The following is a 12945-nucleotide window of genomic DNA, read 5'->3' as shown; positions in this document are numbered from 1 at the left end:
CATATTGACTACCAGCTCCAGGCCTACCCACTGCTGTGCCCCCTCCATGACCCCCCGCAGCTACAGAGTCAGCCTGACGGCTTTGTGGGATTCTATGTGTGCAGGGAAGAATTTGATGGGGAGGTAATGAAACAGGCTTCTCAATATCTCATGATATTTGCAGTTGGGTGCTTGGTTTTTCCCTGAAACTGGTAATTTTGGTTAGAATGAAAATAATATAATAGATTAGGAGTCTGTTTTAATTTTTAATATTTTCTTTGCAAAATTATGCATGCATCTTTTTTGGGGGGCCAAAACTGGGGATTGAACTCAGGCCCTTGCACTTACCAGGGAAGTGCTTATTCTACTAAGCCATCTCCCTGGCCCTTTTGCAAAATTATGTCTTATAAAACTATGTCCAAACTGTTTTGGAAATTATAAATTTCTTAGTAGAATATAGTTAAGCTAGATAAATTTAGTGTCTGTTATATGTCTATATGACTACGAAGGGCCCAAATAATTTTGTGTTTGAACTGTATTTTTCATTAGTCTGTTTTCCAATAACAAAATTTATTTATTTATTTATTTTTGTATTTTAGTACAGGGTCTACAGGGTCTTACTATGTAGACTGGACACATAGTGATCCACCTGTGTTTAGCCTCCCAAGAGCTGGGATAACAGGTGCATGCCCTGGAGGGTGGGGCTGACACGGCATGCAGGGGATCCAACCCCGGCCACTTCATCTACCTAAGCAGGCACTTATTAATCAGCTGAATTATTCGGCTGGCCTTTTCAATAACAAAATTTAGATCACATATTTTAAGAAAAATTCTAAATGTATCCTAAATACTCTCTATTTACTAGTTGAGGTAATATTTGCAAATTATAATACTGTGTAAGTGCCTGTCACATAGTAAATATGAAATAGAATAAATAAATGCAAAAATTAATTAAAAATAAAACTCTCAGGAAAAACTCACACAGCTTTGGCATTGTCACATGTGAAAGTGATTTTAGGATTTACTCCAAATAAAAAAGATTTAAACCAATTGATAAGACTCAATATGCTTAAAAACAAAGAAACCTATTTTATACAAATTATTATTCAGGATTCTTGAAGAAAACATATGCAAATACAGTCTAAAATAAAATTTCACTACTCAGGTGGTCATCTTAATACCTGGTACCATTTTTTCATACTTTCTTTCTGTGAATGTATATATCTCAGATATATGGGCAAAATTACAAATACACGTGTATACATAATGAGTTACTTCACAATATACACATATGTACATATTTTAAATATATTTTTAGTGGGATATGTTTTTCTCTTTCATTTAACAAATCGCCAAATTGAAATCATTGCCAAACTGGTAACCACGCGGAAGGCCCCGAGCTCTGTTCTCTTCGTGCGGTATTTTGATTGGTGCTCATAGCTGCAAGGTGACTGGTGTTAGGTCTAGTCACAGAGGAGGCTGCGGGGATTACAGGAAGGAACTTATCAGAATCACACAGCTGGTATCTGACCTGGAATATGAATCCACTGTGATGTGATTCATGCTGGATTTTTCATGCTGGACATTTCTATGGGCTAGGAGAATCATTTATTTCACTTTTAATATTTTAGGCAATATCTTCATTAAAAAGTGCATAAATCCGTCATCATGAGCCACAGACTATATTCAACCCGCTTTCAATACTTTGATACCTAAGTTGCCAACTGATGTCTACAGCATGAAAAATCTGCTTTTCTCTAGTTCTGCTTCTGACCGACCGCGCAATTTCCTTGGGAACGTACGCTGCTGTGCTTCTGTCGGTTTCCCTTTTCAAAGCTGTAACTTGAGGGGACTGAGCCGAAGGCTACCATCTTACCTACAATTCATTGAGCATGTGTAGAAAAGACAAGTGAGACACTGATATAACAAAAGAAGCCCGAACCCATCTTTAGGAGCCACTTGGGTGGTAGAAGACAGACTTCCTCCTGCTCTTCCAGGTCTGAAACTCTAAGGATGGCCATCCTATTTCAATATTTTTATCAAAGAAAATTGCAATGACAATATAGTGTCAGCCACTTGGCATACTGGGGGAGTAGGACACATTTTAAAATGAATTTATTAAACACATCATTTGAGAGGGCCGGGGAGATGGCTTAGTGGAATAAGCGCTTCCCTGGCAAGCGCAAGTGCCTGAGTTTAATCCCCAGTTCCTAAAAAAAAAACAAAAAAAAAAAACCTCAAAACCCAAAAAACAGAAAACAATCATTTGAGCTTGTGGAATTAAAGTATCTTTCTCTTTCCTCCAATTAGAAAATTGAAGACCATGTTAGAAAGCTTTTAGGTAAATTATTGGCAATAAAAGCATCAATCACTGTTCAGGTTTGGGGCTGTAACTGAGAAGCAGAATGTGTACCACAGGCAGGGCCTAGGTTCAGTGCCCAGAACTGCAACCCAAAACTAAAACAAACAAGCAGAAACAAAAATGAAAAACAAGAAGCAACAAAATAAAACAAAACAAAAACCCCACCTTTTAAATTTCTAAGAAATGTATTTGTATAGGGGAAAAAAAGGTCCAATCTTTGTTACAGCAGATTAAGATGCGTATTCCTGGGGAGAACATTCCTATGTGATAGTTTTATTGATACACTACTTCAGTCAACAAAGACTTTACGTGCAACCTTATGTTTTACGTAAATAAAATCACAGATTTTTTTTCTCACCAGTGTAGGAAATAGAAAATTTGCATGTTAGATGTGTAAGCATTGCGAAGTATCTGTAGTCTATTCAGATATCCCACGTCGCCAAGTTTTCAAATATAAGCTTCAGAATACTTTGGTAAATAAGGCAACCAGATTTTTATTCATTTATTTAATGTGAATGAAGTAGTAGTATGATTACTTTAAAGTCTAAGAAATTGACAGTGTTCACACTCAACCTGAACAGGAGAGATCTGCGGACAGATGCAGGAGAAGTATGGTAGCAGGGAGGGAGGGAGGCTTAATTCATGTATCTTTGTGGATGATTTTGTTTACAGGGTGCTCTAAGTCCCCAGTAATGGCACTGCCATGGCACTCAGGATGGTCCTCACTCATCTACTAATGAAGTAAAATCCAAAAAGCAGTCAGCGCTAGGACTCCAGGCCCTCAGGTATTGTTTGAGGGCTCTTTCTCACTACAGCTCCTTGTAGGGGCTACAGATCATATACTTTTATGGGAGGAGGGGAACAGGACAGGCTCACGTGGGCTCTGTTGATATCTTTACAGTTCAACAAAGGATAGAAAAAGTAATTGTGATGCTGCTTATCCAAAATATCTGCTAGTAGGTCACTCTTTAGCTCTATTTATATTTAGCCAGAAAGCCAAGAACAACAGTCAATGTTAATGAACTTTAAAAGTAAATGACACATGAATTGTAAATGTTATAACATACATGAGAACAATTATGAAATCATGAATTTAGAGTCCTAATTTGGAAGAGCTAACTTTCACAGGTACTCTTCGAAACTGAATTTGTGCACGTCCCATCTCTTCGATTAGATTTGTTCCTGAGCTTCAAAAAGTCCTTCAAAGAACGTGTGCACAATATCATTCTGGTTCTACTTTAAAGAATAGTCACAATGTTTTGTGTGTATGCAGAGAAGAAAAATACTACCTTCTAATCTCTGAGGGCCTTTTCCACTGGTGGGCGCATGTGTTTTAGTTTTGACATGAAGCTGAGAGGAATGTGGGCTGCAGAAAGCTCCACAGTAATAGGTGGTGCCCACGGACAAAACACTCACCTCTTCTTTTGATAAAAAAGTGATTTGTCAAAACTATTCATTTTCTATGTGTTTTTAAAAAATAACTCCTTTAAATCTTAGGTCTCTGTATTTGGAGATTTATCTCAGCGTTAGGCAAAGATGATAACCCTCTGCTAGGCTGTCCCAAGACTCTTATCTGCCTGATTTTATTGCTGAGGCTGCCTCTAAGTATTTTCCCCAGCTGGGTCACTTTGGCTCTAAGGGGATTTTCTTGGCTAAGGCCAGTCAGGAAACTCTTGTTTCTAAATAATTAAAACCCATCCTACATCTCCCCTAATCGACAAACCTCAATGATTATAATAAAAGACTATCCAATATTTAAAACCAGAGTGGCTTTGAGCTGCTGGATGCCAAGAAGCTAGTGAGAGACAGGTGGATGGATCACCTGACACAGAGCCTGGCAATAAAAAGAGAACTAAAGGAGGTGAGATAGGTGGAGATAAAGGTGAAAGCATTTTTATTATGTGGCAATCCATCATTTTAAGGAGGAAAGGGCCCCAAAGAACAATGGAGCTATGCAGATATTGTGAATTTGGCCGAAGAAACAAGTGTGACTCAACAATGATGTTTCACTTGACAACATCTATTTCTTGAACCCAGCCGCAGGAGCCCTGTACTAGGCATCATGCCAGGGTTTAAATTACACAGACATTCAGATTACCCTCCCTCCTTGTAACTCAGGGAAGGGAAACAGGGAAGAGATGTTTTTTTCTTCACTTTCTGTAAAGTTTGTAGGCTACCTACTTATAGCATCTACTGAAATTGTTTCATAGTCCTTTTTTTTAAAATAACAATTTGCAACCAAAACTTTGATCCTAAAGAGTCTCACAAAACATATTTCAATTGACAGCATGAAAAAAAATCTTGCACAGGAACACTAAGTTACCCTTAAACCAGCAGAACATTGGTTCTTTGAAATCTCAGGTTTCCAGATAAGGATACAAACAGCTAAGTATTCCTAGGCAGCACCACAGAAGGAGCGTTTGTGACCTCGCTAGGTAAACTCTCCTGAAATTTACCTGATTCTATACCAACCAGGAAACCTCTGCCCAGGATAAAGACCAGTTCCATTTTTAAAACCACACTCACCTAGTTCTGCTTGCAGTCTTTATTTGTACCCAGCAGCACGTTTGTATACTATCATCTTGGCTATGAAACATTGTTCAATTTTTGCCTGTTTCTTTTCTGTAACATTAGAACATCACACTTTAACTAGGCAGAGTTCAGAGGTTTATTTTCAGTCTGCGCAAGACTAAAGTTCAAGGCAAATTTAATTTTGTTTAAGGGCACATTATAAAGTAACAATTCTTGGTATTACATGCCTCCTGTGATCCATCTCAAACCAGAGAAAATTACATTGTTGTGTCACTGTTCCAAGACACAAAGGTGAACAACTAATACATCTTAAAAATGCGTCAAGTTACAAAGTCTCAAACAAAACTTGGATTTTCTGTACATACTTACATCAGTGAAGTTAATTCCTATATACTTTTTTCTGCAAACTGATCTTCTTTTGGAAGAACTGGAGATTGAACTCAGGTCCTTGCGCTTGCCAGGTAAGTGCTTACTTTACTGAGCCATCTCCCTGGCCCAAAGTGATGTTCTATTTCCTTTCATTTAACCTAGATCGGCTTTGAGACCTAAAGAAGGATCAGGACGGCTTGGGATCATCTCCCTAGACAGTGATGCCTCTGTTCTCCTATCTCTAGAAAGAGACCTTCTCCGGCTGCAAGAGAAACTTCTTCTTCATGGCCATCTCTGGCGAGGTGGAGGATTCCTCCTGTGATAATTGTCTCAAGGGTGACAACCCCAAGAAGGAGGAGGGCCACAATTTCGACTCCTCTTTTCACCATTGGATAGTTCCACTCTGACACACCAGCTACCTAATGTCCTTTCATCTAGCTGCTCTCAGACAGCATCCGCTGCATCTCAGGGATCCTCAGATTCAATGAAAGCAAAGCCAGGAAGGTTTCTGGCAACCCACATGCTCCACAGTGGTCCATAATAGCCAAAAGCCCCTTCCAGCTCAGTCTCGTTGCCATTGTTGCCAAGATTCCTACCTACTTACTGTCCAAAGGGCAGGAATCATGATGCATCCTGAGATCCAGGGTAAGAAATGTAGAGGTTCAAAACCACACACACCCAGTGGATCTTCTTGCTCCCCTCCAACTGAACTTCTCTACACACACTCAGTTACCTGGCATCCACCAAATGACAGTCACAGCCCTTCTCCATACTACTTCCTGTCAAGGAAAGTAGACACTTCTGATTAGCATATTAATACAACTTCGCAAAGTGCAATTCTGACAGAATGAGCCAAGGATGAAATAGCACCTCTCTGTCCAAGACGAGTTACCCACCTCTTCAGGTCCCTTTGCATGTAGAGTACTACTTGCCTTCTCCACCCTTCTCTTCCTCACCAACCCCTTTGCCTCCATGCTTATCTGGAAAAGCCAACTCCTCCATACTCTCAAACTTGGTTTCTTTCACTCCTCAGGAGCACAGGGCCACTAACAAGAGAAATCCAGGGCTGGGTGAAAGATGTTTTTCATTGAGAACCCTGAATGAGAGGTTAAATTATGCTGGGAAATGTCCCCACCCACGGTCCCAAGCTCCATATTTTCAATGGGCCAGCGGGTCTTTTTGGGTAACTAGGTATCTGTGGGGTAGGCAAAGCAGTCTTCAGAGTGCTATGCCTGGTGTTCACTTTTACCTTGTATTAATTGAATCAAATCAACACCAACTGCTGGCAAAGAGGCTTGAATTCTGGTGTGGAACAAGGCAAAGAGGCAGAGATACTTGTGAGGGAGAGAAAGTGGACAGAACTCACCTAGGAAGAACAGTGAGATGGTGCTAGGACTCTGCTCTTGTCTGCCTGAGCTTGTCACAACTCTCGCCTTTGCAATACTTTGTATTCCAACACACCCCTCTACTGTTGAGAGGTGTTTATGTTGTGGTGTTGCTATACAGTGCTAAATTGGGCAACCTCTCCAGATCCCTATGTGGAAGCCTTTCCCTCCAGAGCTTCAGAATGTGTATGTGGAGACAGGGCCTCTAAAGAGGTAACTAAGTTTGAAGGAGGCTGTTGGGGTGGGCTCCCATCCAGTCTGACTAGTGCTCTCATAGAGGAGCTTTGGACACAAAGACACCAGGGATGTTTGCTCACAGAGGAGAGATCGCGGTGAGATGCAGTAAGAAAGTGGCCATCTGTAAGCTGAGGGTGAAGGCCTCATGACAAATCACCTTTTTATCACCTTGATTTTGGACTGTCAGCCTTCAGAACTGTGAGAAAATACATTTCTGTTGTTTAAGTCACCCGGTCCATGGAATTTCATCACAGCAGGCTACACAGACTAATCCACGTGTGATCAGCAAGCAGATCCCATGTTTCTGGAGTTGTTGCTGGGTCCATCCAATTAAATAGAGCTTCTAATTTCCAAGTGCCTACTATGTGCTGTATACGGTGAGAAATACTTTCCCTGCTTTATCTTGCTTTACTGCTAAGCTGAATCCTATGAAGCACTTTGAAAATTGGGCTTATCTAAGAATTTATATACTGGCGTGGTTGTTTAAAGAAAAATTGGAAGTAATTTTCTTCATTTAATTAGTTTATTTGTTTACATGTTAAGCAAATACTAACCTGCTGGGGACAGTAGCACATGTGTATAATCCCAGAACTTTGGAAGGCTGACGCAAGAGGATGGCCAGGTTTCTGAACAACCTAGCAGTTTTGCAAGACTCTGTTTCAACATTAAAGAAAAATTAAAAAGGGCTGGAGACATATCTCAATGCAAAGGCCCTGGGTTTCATTTTCCAGAGATGAAAAAACAAACAAAAACAAAAACAAACAAACAAAAAAACACAACAGCAGTAACAAAGGAACCCCCAAACACTCCAAAACCAAAACCAAAGCCGAACAAAGATAGACAATACACAATACTAGTCCAAGGACTACTAGCAATTTAATTTACCAAAATAATTAAACTAACATCTGCTACAGTGACTATTAGAGGTGGACAGCTGTACCTTCCGATGCTACTTGGGAAGACAAACATAGTAGAAGACATTTGTAAATGAAAATTAATTGCTATAAATTACTTGGAAAAGGAGAAATGTCAAGTTGATGTAACAAATATTGACCCATAGATTTATAACTATACAATAATTCGGTACCTGGTTTATTTCTTAAAGACCTAGCACATTTCTTGTTTTTTTCCTCTATTATATTATGTGTACATGACATGTTAATAATCAAGCAAAAGAATGGATGCACCCTCTAAGCCTTTGTCGTCTAATTAAAAACTTTTTACGTACCTCAATTTGTTAGCATTTTGCATTATCACCACAACTCATTTCTCATGGAAAAAAATTAGCATCAGTTTAAAAGAATATTTCTTTAATCACTGGTTCTGATTGTCAGTGGTACCATTTTTGTAGATAGTTTTAAGCGGACTAACAAATCTTTTATTTTATTGGCTGTCTCATTTTGCTCTCTTGCATATTTCACATTTATGGTCTATTCAGACATTCTCCTGTTTTGTTAAGTAGGAATCTGTGTGGTCTTTGATGTAAGACATAATTTATTTGACAAGAAAATATGAGTCTGTGCCCTGAATCCACATTTAACTGATGGATTGAGAAATTTAAAAATTGCAACAAGATAGACTCTCTTTCAGATTGCTACACTGCTTACATTTTGCTAATCTATTTGACAGTGAATTTGCATATCTGTGTCTCTATCTGAAGACAGAGAGCCATACAACCATGCAACTCTAACCATGTGCAGTTTTTCTGTTTTATTAAGGGAAAAAGAACTTTATGAGTCATTGATGGTCCCTGTTAAAAAAATTTACAGAATGTTTTTTACCTGAAATTAAAATCAAGATATTTATTTTAACTTTATATAGATAGTTATAGCTTTATAAAGTGAGTCATAATGTCTTCCAGTCTACGCTGCTCTCTTCTCAACCTAATAAATGCAAGTTCTGTTAGCATTTCAAGATTTATATATTTTCTACATTCTCCCAAGTCTATATTCTGGTAATTGGAAACTTACTTGCAGCTCATTCCCACTGCTCAAACTGCTTGTCAATTAACCTTTGCAAAATGAAAGTTTTAAAAAATATGGCTTTCATATTTCAATTCTGTTCATGTTCAATCATCCCAGAACGTAGAAGCGGAATAACACTTGGGTCTCTGCGATGCTTGTTACATATCATTTAAGGCTTGAAACATCCTTTTGACGTTCAAATATGACTGCTATTTATATGCAGTGGATGAGATTAGGTGGCTAAAATTATTTGTGTTGGGCATGCCCCTGCTTTGTTTATAGAGATAAATTCTAAATATTTTTTAAGAATATGAACCACTTCTATTGATGTCCTTACATCCCATCTGGGGCATACTAGGCCATACTAAGTAATGGAGAGGAAAATATGGGTCTTAATGTACTATTTGAAATCTGCTCTTTGGTGAAGTAGGTGAGTTTGCTATCCATCCTGAATTGTTGACTACAAAAGGGGAAAAAAACTAATAACTTCTAGGAAGCACAGAGGTGGAAAACAGGAAAAAGTGTAATTCTGAAAGTGAAAAGGATGGAAAAAGGTGGTCAATGGTAGGTTGAAAATAGCTCCTGAGCCTGCTGGTTTTGGAGAGGCTGGGGTTACTGACTCCTAGCACGGCAGTTAAGCAGAGGGGAACCGGTCCATAACTCTGCCCAGATACATTTATTAGAACCTGTGAACTAGAGCCCCTGTTTCTTTCTTGATGTTTATTTGAACTCAATTTCCTATGCTGGCAGAAAGGCGTAAGTGTAATCATGGCCATCACAGCCCTGATATTTATCCCTGAGAAGGAAAATGGTAAAAATCTGACCTTTGTGCTCTTGAGAACATCTCTGCGTAAAGTTTTATGTCATTTACATGTCCTCTGCCCTCCTCAACTGCAGATTTATTCCCCCATAAACAAAGAGTTCTCATTCCTCAAACATCATCTGCTTCACTTAGAAAATCTACTCAGTAATATTTAGACCCCATTTAATAGCCATCCTTATCCCAAATTTGGGAAAATTTCTAAGCTTTGACTAATCTCTTTGTCTCTCCATTTTCTCCACCTGAAAGGAGAGAGTGATGTAGCACATGCATGTGACCTCGTTGTTCCTTGTTTCTTTCATCTTTGTCTTCTTCTTTCTTATTCATCATTGAATACTACTGGAATTAAAATTCAGTGATCATTGCTTATCCTCACAATATGTGATGTAATATGGGTTTTTAGGCTCTAATAGAACTAGATTTGACTCTGGGTACTATTCCTACTGTGTGCTTTGGGCAGGTTCAATTCCTTTTATTAAGTCTTAATTCCTTTCTATATAAAACCTCCCTGCAGAATTACATCAACAGAAATGAACTTTTAGCACAAGGCTGACACAAAAATACACAATGTTATTTCCTTAAATCACAGTATAGAACAGAAGTTCAAGACATAAATTCTGAAGGGAGACAGCTTGGGTTTATTACTCACCTCTGCCAATGTGATTTGGGTGTAGTACCTAACTTCTTGGGATAGACAATGGTAAGTTGCTTCCTAGGATTTGTGTGAGGCGTTACATAAATTAACATTTCTAAAGAATTTAGAACAGTGCCTGGCATCTCTAAAGCATTATTTAAGTATAAGGTATCATTCTCTTTCCTCTTATGGTCCTGATCTTATGAGTGTATCATTGTTTGCCGAGAACTTGAAGCAAAGTTGACCTAGACACATGCAAGTAAAACATAGCCCCCCCTTCACCAACGCTCCAAGCCATGCCTTGATGATAGCACATTAACTTCTCTTGAGAAGTGGAAATGTGAGAGGTATGTTCTATCTGCTATGAGCTATGAATGAAATATTGGTGCAGGGGCAGAAAAGTCATATCTTTTGCTCACTTACCACCAGACAAATGAGATCTGTATAAGAAAAGACAGACTAACCAGAGAAAAGTGTATAACTGTGTTTATCTAAGTTTCGTATGGCATTGGTATATAAGCCCTAAGAAATGAAGAACCCCAGGGACAGGGAAGTGGACAGGCCTGCAGAAATCTGATTGGACAGAGGGTGTGATCTGAGGACAATAAGCTGGGGGAATTTAGGGAGTCCTGGTCATTCAAGTTCTTCTTTGGGTCCCTTCGTCCTTATAGGTAGAGACACTCCTTTCCTCCTGGTATAGGGAGTGCGTTTCTAAAATGAGTCATATGATCCACATTAGGAGAAAGGTCAGAGTTTTTTTGGAGAGGGCTGCTCCAGGGAAGATAGGCAGAGAGACCTTCTTGTTGCCGCTGTTTTGTTGAATGTCAAGGTGCCATATTTGCATCTGGGTCCTATGAAACCTGTCAGTGACATGTGCTAGGTGGAATGGTGGGGTATAGTTCACAATTACTATTACTGATATGGGAATCTAGGAAACACGGAGTTTAAAGAAGAAGAGCTTGAAGAATGAACTGCTGAACTGAATTGTCCATCAAACAATATTTAAAAATCTGCATAGAGAATGTGCCAGTTACTTCAGCAGTGAAGCAAACCATAGTCAACAGTTTGTTCATTTAGGCTAGAATTGAGAGTTAAATGAGATCTTAGAGAAAACTTAGTTGAGAATGAAATCCAAAATTAATTTTCTTTACAAATAAAAAAAGATAATTTAAAAATATAACTGTGATGCTTGGAGACACTAAGACAAAGGTATAGGAATTCATGAAGCAACTCCTGGGGCCAATGATACATAAATTATGTGGACCCTTATAAACACAGAGATAAAGTAACAATAATGTATATAGCATAGAGCTTAGGAATTCTAACTAGTTGTTCTCATATCTTGCCTAAGCATCAGTGTGACTGAAGCAATTGATTTTTTCTTTATAATTTCATCTTTTTATTCTTCATAGGAACCTCTTATAATCTTCATTCATTGCAATCAACGAAGGCTGTGTCTTGACTTCATAAAACCAACACCTTTTTTTCCCCCTTGCTTTTATTTTAGAGCTAGTTTCGGCCCATGATGAATTGCTGAATGGTTGATTTCCTCACTCTTCTTTTTGCTAACCTTTCTTGACAGCCTGTGGATTGCTCTACCTAGTAATTTCTTCTCTTATAATGGCTACTGTGAGATGGCTCCTAGTTTCCTTATTTTTAACAAGGATGCTTAACACCCTCTGTAGGTAAGAATATGCAATTACAGCTATAAAGAGTTCCCCAGGGGCTGGCTGCTTGCAGATGCCAGGAGGATTTTTGTAATGCAACTGTTAAATGTAATGAAAACAAAGAATCAGATTCTCCAAACATTCAGTTCAAATAAAATTTTAATTAAAAGTTATGAAGGCATTTTATTGATTAACAATCTTAGTAATTAAAGAGTGTGGTTGACATTTTTTTCCCTAGTTGGATTTGTTCTTCCTTTGAGATCTCTAATTGTTGTACGGTTTTACATTTATTGATAACTTTGTTTGATGAATACAGATGCCACCTTTTACAGCCGTCGTTGACAGAGTAATCATATTGTGAGAAACACCAGGCTTATGTAGTAACAGCTGTTGCAGTTATCCATGCTGACATCCATTGGGGAAATGTGTTTGCTGCTATCATGGGTACACGATAAATGCAAGGTGCAATAAAGCACAAGCTAACATTTTGAATATCCTTACAACTCTGGGAACTTTATTGCATATTACAAGCACTTTGATCTCTGTCCAGTACTTAAGTCTTAATTATCAGACTAATTGCACAGACTATGTTCATTTTCAGTGGTAATCCTTTTGTGATTAGCTTCTGTGTTCAATAACTGACTTATCCTTTAATTAAAAGGACTATTAACCTTAAGGCTGCTGCTGTGTCTTGGGATTAACCCATCCAGAGTTAATGTTTAATATCATTGTAAAAGCTTTCGCTGAAAGGTATGGCATAAAAATGTGTAGAAGGAAACTCATGAAATGTATCTCACTTTTCTGACATGTGAAAAGGCTCCACTAAAAGTGAGGGTTTCCACAAAGCCTCCTTGTAGATTAAAGTTCCTAAAGGCCTACCTAACTGTATAGCCTCCGGATTAACCCTTTGAGCTTTGTACTCATTTATAGGAAGAGCGCACTTCCTTTAGGATAAAGCAGAGTTTGCTCTGAATTTTCAGAATATATATATATATA

The 12945-nt window shown here is 38.5% G+C and overlaps 1 pseudogene; it reads right to left on the bottom strand.

Annotated features, from left to right (window-relative positions):
* Nucleotides 1-5381: 5381 nt before the first annotated feature.
* Nucleotides 5382-5874, bottom strand: LOC101584814 (annotated as a pseudogene).
* Between the last annotated feature and the right edge of the window lie 7071 nt (nucleotides 5875-12945).

This window comes from Octodon degus, unplaced genomic scaffold, assembly GCF_000260255.1.
Source record: "Octodon degus isolate 3935 unplaced genomic scaffold, OctDeg1.0 scaffold00065, whole genome shotgun sequence".
Classification (NCBI taxonomy): Eukaryota; Metazoa; Chordata; class Mammalia; order Rodentia; family Octodontidae; genus Octodon; species Octodon degus.
Note: the sequence above shows the minus strand (reverse complement) of the source record. Positions and strands in the feature narration are given on the sequence as shown.